At 42.0% G+C, this 21,205-nt stretch overlaps 2 pseudogenes; one reads left to right on the forward strand and one right to left on the reverse strand.

The window, feature by feature from the left end:
* Nucleotides 1-760: 760 nt before the first annotated feature.
* Nucleotides 761-4,748, reverse strand: LOC118595648 (annotated as a pseudogene).
* A 1,388-nt stretch (nucleotides 4,749-6,136) lies between these two features.
* On the forward strand, nucleotides 6,137-15,339 carry LOC118595650 (annotated as a pseudogene).
* Nucleotides 15,340-21,205: the final 5,866 nt, after the last annotated feature.

A 21,205-nucleotide genomic window follows, 5' to 3' on the forward strand; every position in this document is an offset into this window, starting at 1 on the left:
AACACCTTGCTGTGTTGAATAGTTTTATAAATTTTGTATCCAGTACCACAGCTAAGTACCTTCTGACTTGTTGTAAAGCATAAAAGGCATTCATTCTTCTGGCAATGGATGCAGGTCTTCAGAACCATCTGTTTGAAATTCCATTTGTTTATTTTGACTATTACTTTACCACAATGTGTGTGTGTGTGTGTGTGTGTGTGTGTGTGTGTGTGTGTGTGGTGTGTGTGTAACTTTTGAGATTATTTGAAGGTAATCTTAATGCTATTAAATTCACAAATATGCTAATTTTTACCCACTCCTGATTATCTAAAACACACATTGAAAACATACAAATATCTATTCTCTCCACATGTCAGCACCCATTCATAATGGTTTTGGAAATGGGGAGAATAGATTCCCCTTAAATTGCAGGTCAGTAGGTATTTCCTTACAGATAACTTTAGCAAAATTCACACGAAATAGAAATTAACAATGATCATCTTTACTTGTTAACTCACAAGGAATTACCTTCAAAACTATATTTTGTTAAAGTTCCTTTGCTAAATATAGAAAAACTGAACTATGACAATCATGAAATGTTAAAACTTCCTTAAGTTTTTATTCCTGGTACCACTACCACAACTTACAGGGCAGAATACCTGATGTAATGAGAAGAAAAGGAAAAGGCTGCAGCAGACGAGGGGCCTCAGGAGTGTGCATCTAAGTGACACCCGTGGCTGCAACCAGTGGCTGCACCTTTGCAGGCTGGCTGTGAAAGTCCTCAGAGGAAGGGCTTCCTGTCCCGGCTGCAGTGGCTTTCCTGACCACGGGTCATCGTTCCTTCTCCAGCAGATTGTCCCAGCTCCTCTGATGCATTTGCACCGACTGTCTCAGGGTAACGGGAACTTCCCTGAGAACTCCTCCTTCTCCTGCCAGGAACTGTAGCCCTTTTCTGCTCCTTTTCAAACCTTCTGTTGCCACGTCTGCCATTCCTACCACCAGATCCACAGCCACCACCACAGGGGCTGCCTGAGCTTCCTCCACCTATACAGCCCCTCTTCATGGGCCCATACATTTGGTTGCCGTTGTCCACTATAATTTCCAAAATTATTATACTTCCCACCACCACCATAGTTACCTCCACCCCTCCATTGTAACCACCCAATCCTCCTCTTTCACCACTGTATCCACCATCTTGGTTTCCACACCCCTGTCCACCACCACCACAGCCTCCTCTGCTACTGTAGCCAGGTCCACCATCATAGTTACCACTGCCCCCTCCAAATCCATTATATCCACCATCACTACCTCCACCTCTACCTCTGCTGCCACCACCTCCACCTCCATAGCCTGCTCTTCCACCAGAATCTCCACCATGACCAACATTGTCTCTACCACCTCCAAAGTTTCCTCCATCACCCATAAAGTTGCCAGGTCCACCTCCGCAACCTCGCTGTGATCCAGCAGACTGCATCTCTTGTTTAGAAAGGGTCCTTCTAACTTAACAGTTATGCCCGTTAATAGTGTGGTATTCCTGAACAACAATGTTATCAACTGTGTCATGATCATCAACAGTTACAAAAGCAAACCCTCGCTTTTTTTCCACTCTGCCTATCATAACTTCTATCATGCTATATTTTTTGAAGTAGTCTCTCAGATTATATTCTTCTGTATTTTCTTTAATACTACCAACAAAAATTTTCTTTACTGTTAAATGGGCACCATACCTTATAGGACTCTCTCCAGAAACAGCTCTCTTTGGTTCCACCACACACCCATCAACCTTGTGTGGCCCAGCATGCATTGCAGCACCCACCTCTTTAACACAAGGGTAGGTCGCAAAAGCAAAGCCCCTGGCACAGTTTGCTTAGCACTCTCTCATTACCACACACTCTTCAGGTGTGCCCCATTTCTCAAAATGTTCTCTTAAGCTATCCTCTGCGGTTTTGAAGCTCAGTTCACCGATAAACCACTTCCTCAACTGATCTGGTTCCTTTGGGTCATCCCCTTCTCCTTGAGATGGCAGTGACAGCTGGCGTCAGGCTAGGAGAGGCCAGGCTGTGGTTTTGCCTCCACTTTAAGACCGGTACCACAGTATATTTTAGGTCATAATTGTATTATCTTTTATATTAGCAAACCTGTAACTTTTAACTTCTCCATCTCACTTGGTGGTAAAGGTTTGGAGCAAGACAGAGCCAATTTTTCTAAAAGTCTCTAGTGGGGACAGATCATTAAGTTATCTGATGGCAATGAAATCATTTGTGAGAAACAATGATGAAATGACGAGACTCCCGGCGAAGATCCAACCTGCAGGTGACAATTGCCAGCTGAACCTTTCTCAGCTGAGTCCGCTATATCTAACATGAGCAGTAATAATAATAGTAATTCAAATAGTCATCCAAAGGAGAGAAGCAAATCTCTTGGAGAGAAACAACCTGGGTAATGAATTTCAGGATCATGCCAAAATGATTTATATACTCTTTTGTGCTTTCATGATTGATAATAAAAAATGTTAATCTCAAAGGATATAGTATTAAAGAATCTACCACTCACACAAAGAAGAGTATTTCTTAGAACTCTTTAAGACCGTGGTTATTGATGACCTTCCCTTATATATGACAGGCAACTAAAAACCAGCAGATAAGAACGTCATTAAATGTCTGCCCCATCCTCCTACATTTCCCACTGTGCACTGTCTGGCTCCCCCTGTCTCATTGGGAAAACGTGTCTCTCCTTCCATCAGAATCTGTACTCTCAACCCTTCATTTCTTTTCAGTTTGCTACATCATCAATCCTCATTTGTTACAGAATCATCCCACCCAGCTCTGCTAACTCTCCCTCTAGCATCTAAATAAGCTCAAATAGCCCCATCTTAAGCAACACCAAACAGAAAAACCAGTGTACAAAAGCATTATCCCACAGCACTCAGGTACTACATTTGTGTTTTATTTGTGTTTGTGTTTAGGTTATTGAGCAAGTATCTTGCTATGTAGCCCATGCTGACCTGATACTTAAAAAACAAAACAAAACAAAAATTTCTTGTATTTTTAATTATGTGTATATGGTGGATCTGTGTGTGGGTTTGTGCAGATGCTGGCAGAGGCCATCAGGTCCACTGGAGGTGGAGTTATGGATGGTCCCCTGGCATGGGTGCTGAGAACTGACCTCTGGTTCTCTGCAAGAGCAGTAAGCACTCCATCTCTTCAGCCTGATGAACTCATCTATTCCATGATCCTGCCTTTGCCTCTGCTCCTGTCTCTTCATTGCTGGTATTGCAGGGATGACCACTGTTAGGTCTCAAACCCAGGACTAAGGTAAACTGAGGTGCCTATTTAACGTATCAAAATGGGCCTGGCCGACAGATTCTCCCAGCATCCACCTGTTACAAGGGCGTGGCTGGCATACCTATCCTCTACCCTGAACTCTCTAGCCCAGGGGCTGGAACATCCTTCTGCTGTGGCTTTTCCCTAGATAATCCGGATGTTTTGGCTACTGGCTATGGGCCCTTTTTTACCCTTTCCCTCCTGACCTCCTGTTCTCCTGGTCTCCTGACTCTCCCATCTTCCCTTCCCGTTCTCCTCACATGGCCCAGCTCAGGGTCATGTCCACTCTGGACTCTCCCAGATGTCCCTGCCTCTGGCTGTGCTCTCGTCACATCTACAGTAAACCTCTTCCTCTGCCATACCTAGGAGCAGTCATGGCCACCTTTTTTAATTTTTCCATTCAACTACCACAGCTGGAAAAAACTACATTTTTAACTTAATTTAAATTTAAATACACATATTGTCAGTTGCCATCATATTGAGCAATACATTTCTGAAACAGGGGCCAGGAACCTTTTTCTATAAAAAACCAGATGATTAGTATTTAGGCATGCAGGCCATACTGTCTCTGTTGCAACTAGCCACTGTAGCTTCAAAGGAGCCACAGTAATATGTAAATGAATGACTGTTTCCTTACTCAGTACCATTTTATTTACCCAAACAGGTGGTAGGCCAGATTTGCCCTGAGGTCCATAGTTTAACATTTCCCTTTTCAGACTATTCATGTGAGTACGTCAAGCTGAGAAAAATGTAGAACTAGTTTTGTCAGCACTGACCCACCATCTTCCCAGAGGATAAAGAAGAAATGAGTGAACCAGGAAGGGCATAGAGAGGGCTTTGGGTCTGCTGTGCTGTGCTGATGTGTTTGTGGGAGCGTTTACCGCCACCAGACTGGGGTGGAGTACTTCTCACTGCAGGCAGAATACCAGGAGCTCAAGGGATTTCAAATAGCTTGGCAACTGTTCTCTGGAACCCAGAGAATGTGGAAATGACTCAGGATGACTCATGTCTGAGTTTAAAGATAAGAGATTGTGTCTGATCTGAGTGAGAGGCAGTAGGGAGATCCTCACTGTGCTTCCAATTCTAGTGGGTAAAGGTCTTTGTTCCCAGTGGACTCAAATTAGTACTGAAGTCAGATCGCCTGGCTCATCCAAACTGAGACTCCGCCAGGAGGACCATTAAATGTGCAGTAGACCCCAGCAACAACCTGGGGCTGTGACCTTTCCTAATGGGAGAAGTGAGCAACTGACTGGAAGGCACTATGTATGACAGGAGAAAGGTCACCTTCCAGCCTTAGTGTAGGATCTTAGAGGACTACACACAGATATCTGGCCGGCTCTGGACTCCTGCTGTGTGGGAGGAATCCTAGCTTCACACCCTGACTGCATCATTCAAGTAAGACTTCACTTCAGCTAACTCCTTTATACCCTTGGAAGGGTTCAACATGGTCCTAGTGATTGAGAAAGAAGTGGCTGAGAAAACCCTCCCCTCCTCCTCTACAGGTTGTTTAAATTAGGAAATGGAGAAGAGCTTTTAGATCTGGAGTTTTAGGATTTCATGACAAACAGAAGTTTTATCATTTCAGAGTGACCAAGGAGGCTGTAAACCTGCTGAAATATTCACTTAGGGCAGAAGTAGGTTTTCATCAGATCAGGTTGACTGAAGAGATCTCTTCTGCTATTTGAGTAGACCATCTACACATGAAGATTTCTTGGAAAATGCTCAAAAATTGTTACTACTCCACTCCTTCCTAATGGATCGTTCACTGGCCCTTCCTAAGCTCTCTGTGTAGTGTCCAAGCTCCTGGGGGTTACATGTTATCCATGTGAGATCTGAGCCTGAATTCTTCATTTCCATCTGTCTAGAGTCTTGGGGTCCTGACCCCAGTCTCCAAGAAGCCTCAGCTGCTCTTCTTTCTTTCAGGACCTTGTATCAGGCTGCACTGACACCTCCCTGCCTGCCTCTCTCTCTTGCTTATTGCTCAGGACTCATGCGAATTTTTCCTCAAAGCCTTCCAGATAATCTGTCCTCTCCCTGTGGCTGGATTACTCGACTCTCCATTCCCCAAGAGCCTTGCACAAGCCTCCATGAGCATTGGTCACAGGTGTGTAATCATTGTCTATATAAGCATGATGCTGGTCAGTCAGGTACCTAAAGTCAGGGCCATGTCTTATTTATCACAGTAGCTGTCTCAGTAGGCAGTCTCTAAGGGTTTGATGAATAAATGAAAACCATTTGGACCTTTGCTTTCACAAACAGAAAAGGGGAGACCTGTTGTGTGGGAGACCTGCTACTCCCGTTATCAGTATTTCATAACCATGATGTATCTATTGATGTTTGCACTGCTGTGCAATCCTAGAGGAAAAGGGAAACCCTTACATATTAGAAGTATACAATTGTTAGAGGTCAGATTTTTTTTTTTGTAATAACAAAGGTAGAATATTGCCTCAAACCAGTTTTCCATTTTGTTATGAAATCTTTCAATCTGCAGAAAATATATAGACTAAACAACAAATATCACATACTGACTATCCAGCTTTTTCAGACCCTAGTATCAGATATTTTTATAAGGAATAAAACAAAGTTTGTAGTGTAATGACCTGTATTCCCCTCTCTGACACATTACCCTCCAAAAGTCACCACCGTGCTGAATTTTACACTCGTCACATCCTTGAATATTTTCTACTCTTTGCAACATATGAATATATCTGTAAAGAAGTCATAGCACTATTTTCTGTTTGAATTTTTTAAAGAAATGACATTACCTTGTAGCTACAACTTGTTCATTTGCTCAGTCCCTTCTCTTCGATATTGATCTGATACATGGTATCATAATGCATGCAGTGTCTTCACGTAAGTACTGAATAGCATTCCATTGAAGAAAATACCAAGTTTACCTACTTTCCTCTTGACCAACCTTGAATTTTCTTCCATTCACAATGGTGCAATAAGCATTCTGTTTTCCAAATTCTTTGTACATAGGTGGCAACTGTGAAAGATTTTATCAGCTGTATTTAGTTCTTATGTTGATAAATCCTTTTAAAAATATATGTACATCCCTATCATTCCTGTCCTGCTCCCAAGCAGCAGCTGAGAGCAGGCACCCGTTCACTAACCGCTGTGTACATCAGAGGACCAGCACCGTAACCTGCTCTGCCTACCCCAGAACTACCAGATGAAGCACCGTTTCTATCACAGCCTCTCCTGACGCCAGCTCTCTTACGTAGCTGAGGGTGAGAATGGGAAGATCTGGCCAAAACAGAAGATCTAGACAATGTACCCCATGGCCATATCACCTCTCTGGCTGTGAAGCATTCCACCTGTGCCTTGGCCTGGTTCAGAAGCTGATGGACCAGGCTTCTCGAGCCGTGATAGAGATCTTCACGGCCAACTATGTCTCCCTACAAGAGAAGAATAACTGGGCTGCCCCGCATCTCTATTCCCACATCCTCAACTTTCAGATCAGTGAAGTGGAGCCTAGATACTATGCAGATAGGGATGATGCATAGGCAATGAAGTGGTACCTCATGCAGATGCTGATAAGGCAGCCCCAGAACCTGGCTCTTCATGCCTCCTGTTGGCATGTATATTTCCAGGTGCTTCCCCCGGCCTCTGGGCAGCAGCTGAGAGAGCACCAGGAGCGAAAGGAGATGGGCAGGCAGACTGTGCTGGCGGCCATGGAGAACAAGGTAGAAGGCAATGCGGCTTGGGAGAGACCTGTTGTGAGGAGAAGGGCCTGGCTGCTGAGGATAGTGGTGGGACAGCAAGAACTTCAGCAAGGTCAGTGAGAGACAGATGTCAAAGACAGCTCAGTGGCCTATGACTCTGCCTGTACAGAACCTATGCCAACTGGCCCCAGTCTAACCCCACGTGCTTTTACAATAAATGTCACCCTGTAACCGTGGTGTGTGTGTGTGTGTGTGTGTGTGTGTGTGTGTGTGTGTGTGTACTTTGTTTGCTTGTATTTAGAGAACCACAAGAGAGAAATTCCCTCAGAAGCCAGAGAGGGTGTTGGATCTCTTGGAACTAAAGTTCCATATGGTTATGAGGCACCACGTGGGTGCTAGGAACCAAACCCAGATCCACTGCAAAAAGCAGCAAGTGTTGTTAACCACTGAGACATCTCTTCAGTCCCATGACTGCTAAATGTTAGTAGCCACATCTTCAAATTTATTACAGATAATAACATTTCTGTGCAACAGAAAGCATTGATTTCAGTCCCACACATAGGATTTCAGTGTTCCAAATGCTTCACATTCTAGCTGCACTTATTAACTCATTATTTGGATTTTGCCATAGTTATAGGTAAGGGGTTATATTAGTCAAGGTTCTCTAAAAGAATAGAACTGATTAGATTTATTATAGGATGGGAAGCTCATGTCAGTTACAATCTTCAATTCTGCAACTGGTCACATGGCCTTAGCTGGTTCCTTGTTTGTCTGTTTGTTTATTTGTTTGTTTGTTTGTTTTTGAGACAAGGTCTCATTGTGTAGCCCTGGCTGTCCTGGAACTCCCCATGTAGACCAGGCAGATCTTGAATTTACAGAGCTCCATCTGCTTCTACTTCTAAAGCGCTGGGATTGAAGACATACTTCACAATAAAAGGTATTTATAACTACCTTTCTCTGTGGGCTGTTTGGGAGCTGGTCTTGACTGGGAGTATCTGCAGTGGGTCTTTCCAGCATGGAGACCTCTATTGGGCGGAGCTTCTGCCTGGTAGCTCCAGCCTCTGAGAACAAACATCCCAGCAAGCAGGTTGTGTGTCTCTCATGTCCTAGTGTCAGAGGCCATTTTGTGTCACTTCTGCTGAGCTCTGGTGTCAAAGCTTTCAAAACCTGCTCACAGTTGAGGAAAAAGTTAGAGTTCAACTCTCAATGAGAACGGTATCAGAAAGTGTGAGGCCCACACAATTTCTCATTATCAACTTGCCATATTGAGAAATGGTAGCCTTCCAAACTTTCTTTACTTAAATAGCACATATCTGAATCACAATGTTTATTTAAAGTCTATTTGACTATAATAAGTAGAGTAAGACAGTGGTTTGGAATTTCAAGTGAACAATAAGTGTCATCCTGTGGCTAGGGAAACAGATCACATACCTTTAAGAAGCTGCTGAAATTACGTCTTGACTCAACATTAACCTCAATAAAAATGATCTATTACTTGGGGAACAATTGTATTTAACCTTATGAAGTAAGATCAATGCAATTAAAATGATGATTCTCTTGAGGCTGCCATGTGACTTGCGCTCTCTCATGTGAGGTTCTTGAGCAAAGCAAAACTCTCAGAGCACTGTCTATAATTTGGACCAGATAAATTTTGATTGCCAGAATCCACTTTTTTTTTTCTAACCAAGAGTCAGTATGCAAATTATAAGCATGGAATATTCTAGATCTAAGTGCCTCCTGTGGATGAAAAAGGTCACAAAACTTTCTTCTCTTAAATTGCATTTAAGACTCTGGAGTTGGGAAAAAAAAAAACCTGCTGTTAAGAATTTTAATTGTAATTTTACTATTACATATTTTCACTTTTTAAAAAAGCAAATATAACTAGTACTTATCTTTTTAAAATTTCATTTCAGGGAGAATTTCCAATGTTTTCTTTGTAGGCTACTAGAAAAATAAGATTTTCTCATAGCAGTTTATATCCTCTGTAAACTATACCTGGAGCCTTTATTTTATGAAGGAAGAAAAATTTAAAAGCCATGGGTCCATCCGAAAATCACTCCTATTAAACTGTAGCCCATGAGTTAAACAATGAGATTATTGAGCAAACAATCTGAGTCGGGTTTTGTTGTTGCTTTTATTTGTTGTGGTTTTTAATCCTTCAAACTTGGGAATTTTACCAAACTAAAAATGGGTTGTGCAGTTGATAGAAACTGGTAAGAGGCAGAAATTTTTGAAATTAGCAATTATAGGCACAAAAATGATGAAATGTTATTATATGTTTATAAAATTTGTTTTTTAATAGATTATAAGATCTAATAATTTAAGTCATATAGCCCTACTAGTATTTGTGTGTGGAGGTGTGTGTGTGTGCAATCTTGCATTAGTTTATGTGACTGTACCTTGGGTGTATGGATAATTCTGGATTTCATAAACAAGGGAAATCAAGGTGTCCACCATGTTCACACAACTGGATTCAAAATTTAAAGCCTGGCTAGCCAAAAAAATAATATGACCCCTAAATTTCCCCCCCCCCCAAAACCCTAAAACCAAAGCCATGAATAAAAAGGGGCAATCCAGGGCATGTGAATGCTGACTGGAAAATAAGTGATTCCAGAAAAGCTCGCATCAGGCAAGGGAAAGACTTCCTGCTCCAGGGCCCAGGGGAGCCATTTCTAATTAATCACCCTCTCCTGCCAGGTCCCTGAGCATCCTCCAGTGCTGAGCTCCATGCAGCGGCTGCTTACTGTTTGGCACTGGCTGCAGATGAAACCTATCTGCCGTCTCCAGTGAAATGGCCTTAGTGAGCCAACACTGAAAACGAAGCCTGGGCACAGCTAATGTGATTTTTTTTTTTCACAGGATGGGCAGCAAATAGGAATTTCAAAGCAAAGCTGCCCTGATACTGAGCCATGATGCAAACTACTGAGAAAATTCCAGCAGGCTCCCAGAGGCAGTGCTGAGTAGGGATGAGTGACGGGGTGACGGAGTCTCCATGGCTATAATATCCAAGATTTTACATCCACCAGATAGGGATTGTAGTAACTGTTTCTCAAGGTTGTTACGAAGATTAATGGAGACAGAGCATGTAAAATACTTAGAAAGAGGCGACTGCTCTCTGTTGGGTCCAGATCCCGGTCACGTGACTTTTAGAGGCAGCTGGAGACGCAAGAGCTTGTAGGTGACTAGAAGAAGAGCTGAAAAATAAGATAGAAAAACATTACTTGCTGCAGGTAAGTGAAAAACTGTGAACTCCCGTTTGACAAAGTGACCGACAAAGTAACAACCCAGTCATCCTAGGGCAAAACAGGACAAAACAACACCAAAGAAGCCTAGCCTGGTGACACACATGCCTGAAATCCACGCGCTCACAAGACAGAGGTAAGAGAACCGCTGCAAGTTCGAGGCCAGCATGGTCTACATACATAATGAGTACTCGGCCAGCCTGGGCTACAAAACAAGATTTGTCTCAAAAAAAGTTACCAAGTTTTGAAAGACAACACAAAGTGCAGTGACAATTCCTAGTTTTCACCCTGACACATATCAGCACCTCCTTCAATGGGACAGAGACTTTCAACTCACCAAAGGTGGTCACCAAGAGAATGGGGGATGCTTTACTAGGAGAAAGGGCCTGGAGGTGGAAGGCCATTAGAAAGGATGTTAAAAAAAAAACAACCTAAGACCTTAAAAAAGAGAGAGAGAGAGAGAGAGAGAGAGAGAGAGAGAGAGAGAGAGAGAGAGAGAGATGCTTCCTTTGGGTGGCGGTTTAAATTTTAGGATGGCCCCCCACAGGCTCGTACATTTGAATGCCTCCTCACCAGGGAGAGGAGCTGGTAGGATCAGAAGGATCAGGAGCTGTGGTGTTGTTGGAGGAAGTATGTCATTGGTGGTGGGCTTGGAGGTTTCAAAAGCCCATTGTTTCTCTCTTACTCTCCCTCTCTGTGCCTACAAATCAGGCTACAGCTCTCAGCTACTGCTCCAGCCCTATGCCTACCTGTCTGCTGCCATGTTCCCTGCCATGATGATCATGGACACCCCCTTTGAAACTCTAAGCTAAATGCTTTCTTTCATAAGCTTCCTTGGTTATGTTTTCTCTTCATAGCAATAGAACAGTAAATAATACACCATGTGATTTAGTCTGAAATAGTCTAGTGGCAAGGAAAATGGAGGAGCCAGATACTGGGTAGTAGCTTAAATTAGGATCTGTAAAAGCCATAGCACAGAACAGCTTCTTAGTCTGTATCCCAAGGAGAGAGCTGCAAGGAGAAAGGGTGGGCGTAAGGGTAGGGATACGGCTTGATTTCCTCAGGCTGTGAGATTTGGTTTATTAGAGATGTCTTAAAGGCACATATCTGTGATCTAACAGGAGGGATAGTTGGAGGCAGCCAGGGCCCAAGACTTCTGCTCTGCACAGATAAAGCAGCTTAGAGACCCAGAACGTCTTCTTTATTTTTAAAGTGAACTTTGGGTCATGACAGATACTGGAGATTGGTTTAGGTAATTGAAGGGTTAATGGCGTAAATGCCTCTGGTGGAATGAGAAACTTCAGACAGGAGCTGAAGTGACTGGTGACACCTGTGGACTGTCAGGAACCGGAAAACCTCTGATAAGAGCAGCAAACCAACAGATTGATAGGTACCACTTTGAGACTGTGGGAGAACTGACCTGCACATGGACTCTTCCTTCTTCTGCCCTCCCAAGCCCCCTGGGCCATGTCCATGCAATCTCTGTTCCCTCAAAGATTCTGGTATCCCTCACTGTTCTGATTAAAGGGCTATCTATTTCTAGAGAGGCCAGTTTGTTCTTTCTTTTGTTTCCATATACTCTTGATCAATCCCAACCTAAGAATAGTAATATAAATTTTGTGTTTTGTGTACATTAACGAAATAAAATACAATGTAGATGGGATAGTAGTGAGACATACATAATGGCAAAAGTTATTAAAAATATTGTGTGAGGTGAAAGCAGGGGAAGACCTGGACTGTAAAGTGAAAACAGGAAGGAGGACGGTAAATAGTGAAGGGTGAAAGAAAATGCAGGTGTCTTCTCATTCCAGAGCCCAGGCAAGGAGCAAGACGGGGAAACAAGAGTGTAAGGATTCAGAGGATTCAGCATGATCATTCTCAACAATTACCAGACCACTTAATTTGTCCATTCAATTGCTCAATCCCTTTAATTAAGAAACAATTCACTCTTCACAATTTAGTCCCTTTGATATTTAATTAGTGCTTCCTATCTGTAAAGGGTAAGTCCTATCAATCAAATTGGAATAGCAGCAATGTGGATTTCCATGGAAACAGCACAGAGGTGGGTCCTCCCATAGATGGTCCACTCTAAATCTATAACCATTACCAAGCAGGAGTTTCTTTTCAGCTAATATTTGCTAACTACTTGCCTACTACACATCATGCAGCTCAGAATCGAGCAGGGCAGTCCCTCTTTTAAGGTAAGTACATGGGGAAGAAGTTATAAACAATGTTGTGGGGGAAAATCACATATTCCTCTTCACCCATTTCAATGGTCCTAGTGGAATATTCCTAGAATATAAGATAGATTAGTATAGAAAAACATAGCATGTTTTTTCATTCAAAGTTTTATGTGAAATGGAAGCCTTTAAAAATGACACAGAGGCTCAGGGAAAACTGTACAGTCTTGAGCCACTAACATCATTGGCAAGTGATGGGCCCCTGGACAAGACTTAACAGAGCAGAAAGATTCCTGACACCTAGTGATGTAGCTGCTACCACTTTGCCAGTGTGAGGCGTTGTCTTAGTTAGGGTTTCTATAGCTGTGGAGAGACACCATGACCACAGCAGCTCTTACAAAGGAAAACATTTAATTAGGGCTTACAGATCAGAGGTTCAGTCCATTATTGTCATGGTGGGAAGCATAGCAGCATGCAGGCAGCCTTGGTGCTAGAGAGGTAGCCAAGATCTGGATCAGCAGGTATTGTGACCATGTCACAAGACTCCCCCCACCCCTAGTCTCGAGCAAGACCACCACAGAGTGATATCTGATGCAAGCACACAGGGGTTTATGAATAGCAAAGCAAGCCTGGGCTTGGTCTGTGTCCAACACTCAACACAGTGGGTGGAGGAGGATGGCCCCGAGCACTCACTTCAAGGGGTTTATGTAGGAAAAGTTTATGTGCAGAGGGTTACATATCTCAGGATTGGACAAGGGGGCCAGGGGTGAGGTAGTTCTTTAAAGTTACTGGCTGAACTATAAGCATGAGGTTACTAATGGCTAAGAGGATGCAGTATCTATAGAGACATAATTTTTTTTTACTTCATATGTCCTGCTTTTGTTGAACCCAGCATATATACATTCAGATTTATTGTTCCAGTCCTATTTTCCCATAAGTTCAATTTCTGGTCAGTTGAGTCCATTACTCCCTATATCCTGTTTTACCAAGTCCAGGATACATAGATTTATTGTTTCAGCCTTATCTTCACACCAGTTTAATCTCCAGTCAGCTCTAAAACTGCTGGTCATGTAAATATCTTTGAAGGGGTGGGGGTAGTATCTCTCAAGAGGGCTACCGATTTTTCCCTTTCATAGGCAGCAGGAAGAGAGTGAGCCACTGGGCCTGGCTTGAGCATTTGAAACCTCAAAGCCCTCCCCCAGAAACATGTTTCCTCTAACAAGGCCACACCTACTCCAAAAAGGCCTCAAGTCCTAATCTTACCAAATAATACCACTCCCTATCCAAATAATACCACTCCCTATGAGCCTATGGGGGCCATTTTCATCCAAACCACCACATTATCCATGCGCTTCTGTCTACGTGATGCTGGCAGTCATATACAAGTACAACACGCATGCAGTGTAGCACATGACCCTTCCTAATAAAGGGCTGTGTTCATGACTTATGTATTTATATATATATATATATATATATATATATATATATATATATGTGTGTGTGTGTGTGTGTGTGTGTGTGTGTGTGTATGTATATATATATATGTATATGTATATGTATATGTATATGTAAATAAATCATGTATTTAACACACAGCACTCACCTAAAGTATGCTATAGAAACCAGAATTCATCTTCCTCCAGGTGGGTGAGAGAAACTGAATGTTTCTCCTCAAAAACAGCCATAGAATTGAGAGAAGTCAATCTTTCCCTTCTCTCTTTCCAGATAGACCCTCACTGGAGGGATCTAGCCCACTGCTTCCCAGAGGCCAGATGTGTGCATATGTGTACGTAAGGTATGTGTATGTATGCATGTGTGTGGTGTATTTACATGTTTGTGTATGGAGCATGTGTTTATAGGTACAAGTATGGAAGTCTGAGGTTATGTCATCTTCTTTAATAGTATTCCATCTAATTTTCCCATGTATGTATGTGTGTATGTATGTATGTATGGGAGGTAGAAAGGCCTGTAGGTTAGGCCTGTAGGAGAAGCAGCAAGCTCTGTTCATAGTTGAATTGCTCAACTCCTGGGTGTTGAAGCCTAGAGCCACATAGTAACTGCTAAGGTTAACTAGAGTCAGAATACGAAAACAATGGCTTCAGTGAATTACTTAGAATAATAATTTGAATCCATTAGCCCTGAGATGAGATGAATATGTTTAACATTGTACCAAAAGATGTACTAGGGAGAAATATGCCGACAAATTACATGGTTATAAAATTATGCTATCAGATAAACAAGCTCAGTTCAGATGTTCTTGCTTCAGAAAAACATAAAAACTAATAAAATGCAAAACATAACCGATATTGCTGAAGTTTCTCAAGAAATCACCCAACAAAGGAAATGTGCTTCTCCGCCAAGGCACCCAAAAGCTCTGTGGAGGAAGAAAGACCCCAAGTAAATCCACTTACCATACTGTGGCCCGGATGTATTTTCTGGTTGAACTTCATAGAAAAATAAGGCTTCTAATACCCTGAAGCTCTTTCAGGGGATAGATAGCAAATAACAGATTTTAATCTCTGTAACAATTGGCTTTAGTGCAGGCAGCCAGTCGGCACCATTAGTATGAATTTAAACAAAATTAAACTGAGCCATGAAACTTTATAATACCTTGAATTTCTAGATTGTTCTGCTTAAGATAACCCCTTTTTCCTCCAGCACTCCCAAAGCCCGATATACTATTCAAGGTAAATCCTAAGGTTCACCAATTGCATCCCGCTTTTTCTCCCAGAAATTATTACTACCGTTTTCATTCTCGGTGATCTTTTGTAATTACATACTGATTTCCATAGCAGGTCCTTCAAGAGTTTTGCAAACATTAATTAAACTCTGCAATACCCCAGCAAGGGAGAAGGCCAGCTTTCTTGCCAGGAGTCGTCTGCATGCTGTGACGGCGGTTGGAAGAACATTTGTTCCTGTCACTCAGAGTCCGCACTCAGAGCTTTAACCTGTGGGAGGAGAGGGTGAGTTGATTCTGCCAGAATTGCAAATGACACCAGGATGCCTCTGCTCGCTTTAAGGGAGGTGGGGTGACTTCTCCTGTGAATTTACTTGCTCTCTTACAGAGAATGCAAAGGCATTTTTAAGTTTAACTCTGAATAACTGATGTGAGTTTTATTACAATAACATTTTGACATCCATTTGAATTCAGTGTTCTGTCTAACCTCTACATAAATATTGCTTTAGCAACAGCATTAAGTTCTGTGTAGCTAAGGCACTTGAAAATGAGAAATGATCATGGATGGAAGAATTGGAGAGGTGCTCACTTCTACACACACATGGACCATATCCTACCTTTTAGATGTAGAAATAACACTTCGGCTTAAAGAGCACAGGGAAATGGAGGAATGAAGAGAGGGAAACAGCCCTGTAGATATGGGCCAGGGAAATCAAGATGTTTAGCAGATAAACCAGAGAGATCAAGATGTTTAACAAATAAACACATGTTCTGTTAAGCCAGCTAAAAATTTGTGAGGAATTTTTTTAAAAGTAATCTTCTTTCAAGCACTAGCCTATAACTTATTCCATTTATGGGTCAGCAGCACAGACTGCCTTACAGCGTTCTGACGGGAGAGCCAATGTGCCCAAGCCCCCAATACAGTTTGGGCCACTGATGCTTGCAATTAATATTGTGTTTAGAACTCTAGCCCTGCCCATAAAGCTCAAGTCGGGGTACTATGTATGATTTCTTGGTTCTCAACTATGACTGTACCCCATAACCATTTGAGGAATGTTGATGCAGTTGAGCATTAAACTTTGGTGCAAATTCTTCATAAGGTTTACACAAAGGAATCACTTGAAGTCAGTTCAAAGCCATCCTGGGAAACAGGTAGATACAGACACCTTAAAACAAATAAGTAAATAGTAAATGTCTTTGGGAATGAGGTGCTTGTGGGAATGTTAAGTATCCCTGGGTGATATTCACCCATAGCCCCCCAGGGGTGGGGAACTGTGTAACTTCTCTGGAGTCAAAGTCAGCCTTCCTGGCCAAATAATGTCTATGGGGCCATCGATTCTAAGTCAGGTCCTCAGCCCAAACCCAGAAGATGCTCACACTGCCCAGAAGATGCTCTCATTGCCCGTATCCCATCAATGATACCTATCTTTGTCATGTAATAAGGAGCTGATTGCTGGCTTGAAACATTTGCCAGAAATGGGGAGGGACCGGCTAAGCCTGTTTTCATACTCAAGGCCAATGGGTGTTCTGCAGGAGTATTGTCCTTGGCTCTAGTACCTATCTCATTCCAGATGCCACATTCCATGATGATATTGCAGGCTTGGCCCTGAGAGGCCAAGGTGAAAAATTGCAGAGGGGAATCAATGAATCTAGTTTCAAGGAGCAGAAGCCTAATATATATTTATATGTGCAGATATATAGGCCAGTGGATCAAGAAATCTGTAAAAATAGCTTGCAGAAATATTATAAAATAGGCCAGCTGGGAATTCCCCACAGATGGAACCTAGGTTAGCATTTAGCAAAGGAAGACATTTCATTTTTCATTCCTACCCCCTAGCTAAATCTTTTGAAGAGACAGATTTTTCAGCATGGATTTAAGAGAGGAAGAGGCACAATATTAATTGTTTGGGAAGGGGTAAAGTTGTGCGTCAGCCAGGCTTGATATCCTGATATCTTTAGACAGTGCCACAGAAACTACACTAAGTACATATTGAATCACAATGAAAAAACTACTTTACTTTGTTCTTGTTCCCTTTGAATCCTTCTGATTATACCAAGATAAATATCTCTGTTTGTTGTAGGTCTTAGCCATCTTCCTGGAACTTGACAATATCTCCTTTTAATAAAGAATGAGGAGGCCAATTTTAGCAGCTAGAATTTAAAGATAAGCTTAGTCTTCACTTGTATTTATTTATGCCATATCTTTTATTCATGGCTAATGTTCTTCAATTTGTATTAGTGATTTAAAGCTTCCTTATAATTACATTTGCTTAAGAAAATACAATGTGCCGGGTGGTGGTAGTACACACCTTTAATTCCAGTACTTGGGAGGCAAAGGTAGGCATATCTCTGAGTTCAAGGCAAGTCAAGACTACACAGAGAAACCAAAAAGGAAAGAAAATACAATGTGATGTAAAGCAATAATACAGCAGGAAATACATACAGGTAACAAATATTCTAAAGGGGACATACTACTTTACCTAAAAATATATCCATCTTTTTAAAAGGTGAGCAGAAGAACATCTTTAAAACTATTAAGTAGTGAACATTTTGTTTAAGAGACAAACTGGTCTCCAATTTCTAGGCTCCAAGCGCTCCTCCTGCCTCAGCCTCACAATTAACAGGCATGAGAAGCATGTAACATTGTAGTACCTATAAGTAATTGATGTATGTATTTCAGTTCTGGGAGCAAACACAGGAGCCCCATGCTTACTAGTCAAGTTCTCTGCTAATGAGCAACACCCCAACCTCAAATAATCTGTATTTTAAATCTAAATGCCCTTTGATTTATTATGCACATACGTCCCTAATCTGTTTTCAGATGGAAGCCCTTAAGAATGTCCAATTTAACCACATGGGTTACCTAGAAAAACTTCCACTTGCTTCTACTAATCACACTGGAATTTTTAAAAACCACCTTTAAAATAGGCTTTCTGAAGATGAACAGCCCATCAGCTAACAAGGCTGGTTGGACCTTATCTGCTTTGTACCCACATGGCCAATGTACAGGTTGAGGCATGTTGTTGGGGAGAGAGAAGAAGGAAAGGGCTGGTTAAGGAGACATGAAGGGAAATATATTAGTCTTAGTTAGAGTATCTACTGCTGTGATAAACATCCAGACCAAAAGAAATTTGTGGGGAAAAGGTTTATTTCAGCCAATCCCTTTTAGTCCATCTTCCAGGGAAGTCAGAGTAGGAACTTAAGGCAGGAACCTGGAGGCAGGAGCTGATGCAGAGATCATGGAGGAGTGCTGCTTACTGGTTTGCTCCTAGTGGCTTGCTCAGCTGCTTTCTTATAGCATCTAGAACCACTAGCCCAGAGATGGTCTCACCCACAATAGGCTGGAGCTTCCCATATCAATCACTAATTAAGAAAATGCAAGACTTGCTTGCAGTCCAATCCCTGGAAATATTTTCTCAATTAAATTCCCTCTTCCCAAATGGCTCCAGCTTGTGTCAAGATGACAATAAACTAGCCAGCACAATGTTCGACATACAACCCATACATGCATGAAAACTCTAAAAATTAAAAAGAAGTACTTTGGACAGTAGTACCTTGCACAGGTAATAAATCCACTCCCAGAAGGCATAGGTTTTTAAATGAGAACCCCAGTGCCTGAGATCAGCTATGTCCCTGTGAGCCCCTGAGACAAGATGGGAAATTGTCTCTGCTGTTGGATGGTAAGACCCTGTTGCTGAAGATACCCTAGAGTTTGGTTGCGGCACATTGAGAAATCAAACTGGGACTGGGCTGGAAGCTTCCTTCCTTCCTGTTGGCTAGCTTTCAGTGGTGCCAGAAGATGCTATGCACACGGCCAGGGAGAATTCTCACCAACAGTCCCCTTTAGCATGGAGACATGATGTGCCCACTTGTGCAGTAGTGGCAGGGTTGTTTGGGAGTAACCAGCTGCTCCATGATTGCATTTGCAGCCCACTGAAGGACAGGGAATTTGTAACAGTAAACCCGGTTAAAAGCCACTGGTGACATCACCGGCCTGGTGGGGAAGCTGCTGTTTTGTGAAGCAGACCGCCGCTTTGTGGGAGAAGCTCCTCTTGTTGGCAGGGACCAACTATTGCAGACCTGCATTTGGTCTAAGTGCTGGAAATAAGTGACTGTCGAATGCTCAGGCCTCAAATGGTTACCTGAACAAAATCTGCCCAAGAAAAACAAAAACACCTCAAATAGGTTCCCTAGGGCTGGCAAGAGGTCTCCGTGAGTAAATGCTCACCATGTGGGCCCAAAAACCAGTGTCCAATCCCCAGGTCCTATGGTGGAAGGAGAGAATTAACTCCCAAAAGCTATTCTCTGACCTGCACACATATAGTAGAGCACACATACACCTGCATCCACACACTATCAGACACCATACACCAATAATGATTAATACAGTTAAAGTAGGTTTACTAGAGGTAAAGAGCCATTCAGTTAGATAAGTTCGATGAACTAAATCTGCTTCATTCTTATCTTGTCCACTTATAGTTTGAGTAATTCCATCATGGTCATTTATGTAGACTGGTACCATCTTACTCTCCTGTGGTGCTGATAGAAAGTTCAAGTAATGATTAATGGGCAGCTCATTTAGATGATACTTCCATACTAAACATGTCCAACAGAAATGATTTAAAACATCACAATAAATAATAAATATAACTACTGTCAGAAAATTGGGCAAAAGGGGAAATTGTTATGAACCCCATACTACAAACCCTCATTGCCTTGGTAATGGTAGTACTTAACCCCATCATTATGGGTGTTTGTGAAGTTGCAAGATGAGTGTATATGTCTTGTCATTTCCATTCTTTTTTCATCTCATTAAACAACTTTGCTTTCTTGACAGTGGGTTTCATTGTTCGCATTTCGTTTTTTATAAACATCTCAATGTATTACTTAGAAACAAGCACAGCATGATTAGATGCAAGAAGTTCACCATCAATACAAATCTGTTATCTAATCTAAAGACCATACTAGTTTACTCAACTATCTCAACAATGTCCTTCATAGCATCTCTTCCAGTCAGGGATACAATCAATGATCACACATTGGAGCTCGTGATGACGTCACTCCAATGTGAATCGATCCTTCGGGTTTCTTTACCTTGATACTTTGGAGATTTCATGCAGTTGTGTTAAAAATATCCATCAAATTGAATTTGTCTGATTTTCCCCATGATTAACGGATCTTCATATGGTTGCAAATACAATGAGCATCATAAATATTTCTTCATGATACTTAGAAGTCCTAGCTCTCAGTTTAATTATTTCACAATATAACAAATATATTAATATTGGAATGAACAACTTCAGACATACATTCTTTTTCATGTTTTGTATTATTTCTTTAAAATGTGAATCCAGAAATAAACCAGTCAATGTAAGCATCTTTGAGAGCATGTGATATAAACTTACTAACTGCTTTCCAGAGGGTCTGTGCAGTTGACCAGCAGCAGCTATCAGCCGGGTTAAGGACTGAAGGTTACATTTTTCTCATTCATTTAATGATCACTTTAAAAATCCCACTTGGAGGGAATTTTAATTTGTTTTTATAGTATTTGGGGGTAAGTAAAATTTCCCTCTGTGGATTCCAGCAGGGACCACTATTTTGACTTCACACTGTTTTGGCTCCTGTCTGTTGATATGGTCTACATTCTCAGAGTAAGTCTGGTCTGGTGGGACCCCTTGGTCTGTTACCTAACAGGTGCTCAGGAGCTCACCCTGCAGCTTGATCCCACCCCAGCTTTTCCTCCAGCCATGTTCTCCAGCTACACTGTGTGCAGTCCACTGACAAAAAAATTCTTTCTTGCCACGGGGACTTTGGTACTTCAGGGGAGGAAAAGTAATTTTCTCTTTATTCTTCACATGTATGGCCAGGACAGATCCCTATGACGAAGACAGATTAATACAAGAGACACAAACAGAAGCGTGTGGAAATGTGTTCGTCATACATGCTAGGGGATGCTCAGGATGTGTAACTCTCCAAAAGTCTCAGGGAGGGACAGCACAGTTTTAAAGACACAGGAAAGAACAGGATTGCAGCTTGTGGAAAGGTGGAGAAGTGGACTGGTCTGTAGATGTTCCCCTGGGCAGCTTCTGTGTAAACAAGGCCTGAAGCTGTCTTTGGCTCTGCTTCTGGAATGAGG

Source organism: Onychomys torridus, chromosome 14 (genome assembly GCF_903995425.1).
Source record: "Onychomys torridus chromosome 14, mOncTor1.1, whole genome shotgun sequence".
Classification (NCBI taxonomy): Eukaryota; Metazoa; Chordata; class Mammalia; order Rodentia; family Cricetidae; genus Onychomys; species Onychomys torridus.